General features: G+C 27.0%; 1 protein-coding gene across 1 annotated transcript in view; it reads right to left on the reverse strand.

The window, feature by feature from the left end:
* LOC107616723 (GRF1-interacting factor 1-like) overlaps positions 1-2,710 on the reverse strand; it is a 23,550-nt gene extending 20,840 nt beyond the window's left edge. The window contains exons 1-2 of the mRNA XM_016318661.2: positions 2,525-2,710; positions 1,172-1,241 (exon numbers count right to left, since the gene is read on the reverse strand). The gene's annotated coding sequence lies outside the window, so the exon portion shown is untranslated. The remainder of the gene's footprint in view (positions 1-1,171; positions 1,242-2,524) is intronic.

Consider the following 2,844-nt stretch of genomic DNA (forward strand, 5'->3'; position numbering starts at 1 on the left):
ATAGTATTTTATAATTTGATAAATTAAAAATAATTTAAATTAGAGTTAAGAATTTATTATTGACTAATAAATTATATATTTTTAATGTAAATTTAAAATTTTAACAGTTATTTCAGCAGATAAATGACTTAAATACTGTACAAGTAAAAGTTGGTTTAAAAAGCTTATTACCATCCAGTAAACAAACTTATTGGCCTGCAGGTGAAACAGAAATCGAACATTCATTACCAAGATTGATGCACAAAAATTTGTAGGTTTCTAAAACCTATGCTTTCATCAGGATAATAATAAATCAACCAGAGTGTTATTATTTCTCACTCATCATGTCATACAATAAAGTTCATATGATGACAAAATACTGAAATAGGTGGTACAACTTTAAATTACTTTTTACTCCACCGCTTAGTAAATGCTTCAATATTACTTAATTACATGTCTGGTTGGCAATAAGGACATTCACCATTATATTGTGTTTGAATATTTTCATGTGCTATTGGCATATTATATCCCGGTAAAAAAAAATCCTATATTTTAACTTTTTAATAAAGATAAGTACATCTTTATATGGAATTATTACAGAAGAGTAGAGAACAATAATATTATTTAAATTTGTATTTATATATATTATTCACAAAGGAACATGAGAAACTTATTTAAAAATATGCCTACTATATGTTTAATAAATACCTAACAATAAGATTAGAATTTAACTTGAATGTATTGATAATATAAATTAATTAATTAAATGTATTCATTTTGAGATAACTTTTTTAATAATACGTAAAAAGAATTATTTATGTGTTGTTAACAGGATAATATTGTCATATTTAAATATTTAATTACGCTTATCCGTCAGAATATATTAGGATCAATTAGCATTGATTAGAATTATTTAGTATATCTGAATATTTATTATAGAATATTACATTTTTATTATTATAATTTTTTTAGTATTTATAAATATCTTTTTATATTATATCATTCTAGACAATTTAAACACGCTCAATAATATACATATCTTTTTTTAGTTCACTCTCTTATTTCTAACTTCCGTAAAATTGGAATAGTTGACAGAAAAATATATTTGTAAAGTTTTTTATTATGTTAAAAAAATACTTTTCTATAAGACGTGAGAAACCCAATGAAAGTATTCAAAGAGAGTGATTCTTACTCGGCGCATTCGCTCAGCTTCCCAGAATTCTGGCTTTCAACAATCTTCAGAATCAAGGACTTGTTCTCATCTAGATAATGCATTAATTAAGAGGGGATGAGGGGGGAATGGTTATGGAGAAGAAGTCAATAATGATAACGATTTCATAATAATAGAGCAGGGAAAATAATAACATATAAAAATTCTTTTTAAGAGATGGGTTATATGCACACTCTTATACTATATTTTTTTTAATATATAAAAGTGAATATAATAAATATAAAAAATAAAAATATGGGTACTTTTATCCACCAAAGAAGAAGAAAAAGGTGTACACATACATTGAAGTATATTACAAGGTGGTATGTAAATATTATTTTTCTGATGTCTTAACTTCAAATAAGATTTAATGAAATTGTGGCATGCAATACGATGACATCTTAGGTGAGATATAGTATTGAAACCTAAGTTCAACTATTAACGACGGTTTTGTTTTTTTAAACAAATTTTTAATTACCAACTAATTTATGTATTCTTTAATAGAAGTGAACTACTGCTATCATGTAACGTGATAATATATTCAAATAAAAATCATAACTGTACAATGATATAACAAAAGTAATGTCAAAACCGGCAGATGAAAAAATATGGAAAAGCACATGATTAATTACATCAAAAAAGCACCAACAATTAAAAAAAAAAAATGTTATTTGTACCATTCTTGGTATTAATAATATATAGAAAAAGGAAAAAAATATACAAGAAATGTTACCTTAATAAAAAAAAAAAATACCAAATGTTGATGACAATCATCATTACTAACATTTGTTAAACTTAACAGTATTAAGGTGCAAACTTCTTTACCATGACAAATGCGAATCAATAATAAAAATATAAAGTTACATGTTGTTAACGGTTATAACCTTTGTTTGATATATTATAGTTACATAAATTCACCAATTAAGTAATGTATTGTGTACTAATTTGTGCGTACCACATATTAATTCAAATAAAAATATTTTCCATATAACAATCGTATTGCATTCTTTAAAGCGGAGGTGAAAAAGTATTCAAGGATATCTGGCAATGCAATGCAATGCAGTAACCGGAAAGTGACAAAAATGGTACTATATGCTAAAAAGTAGCATGTATATATATGATGGGGAAAAAAAAAAAAAAAGAAAAACTATTGTTGTTGGCATGAGACGATGATGATGCTGTGTGTTGTCCTTTGTCTACAATCCGAATATCTGCCGAGTAACTTTTTGACATTTTAAAATCATATTGTACATATTTTATTCAAATTAAATAAAAAGTAAATAAATGAGGTGGTTGTTCCGGTGAAGGGTTGATTTGGTGCATAGGCATGTATACCTGTTGAATGTGATCGGTGGTGACGTTGTTGGGGTAGTAGGGAGGCATCATGGGCTGCATCTGCATCTGCATCAGGTGCTGTTGCTGCGACTGCTGCTGCATACTTATATCTTTCAATCTCTTGCGGGCCCACTACTTTCGCTTCGTCATATCTTGCACTGTTTTCTCTCCACACCAATATATACAACGCTCACGTGATACGGAGGCCACACACCAAATAAACACTCAAATTATACATCTATAAAAATGAGACTCATGTTTACACCATGACTACACATTTCTTTTATTTCTTTTCTTATTAATTATTACTTTTAATTAAA

Source organism: Arachis ipaensis, chromosome B09 (assembly GCF_000816755.2).
Source record: "Arachis ipaensis cultivar K30076 chromosome B09, Araip1.1, whole genome shotgun sequence".
Classification (NCBI taxonomy): Eukaryota; Viridiplantae; Streptophyta; class Magnoliopsida; order Fabales; family Fabaceae; genus Arachis; species Arachis ipaensis.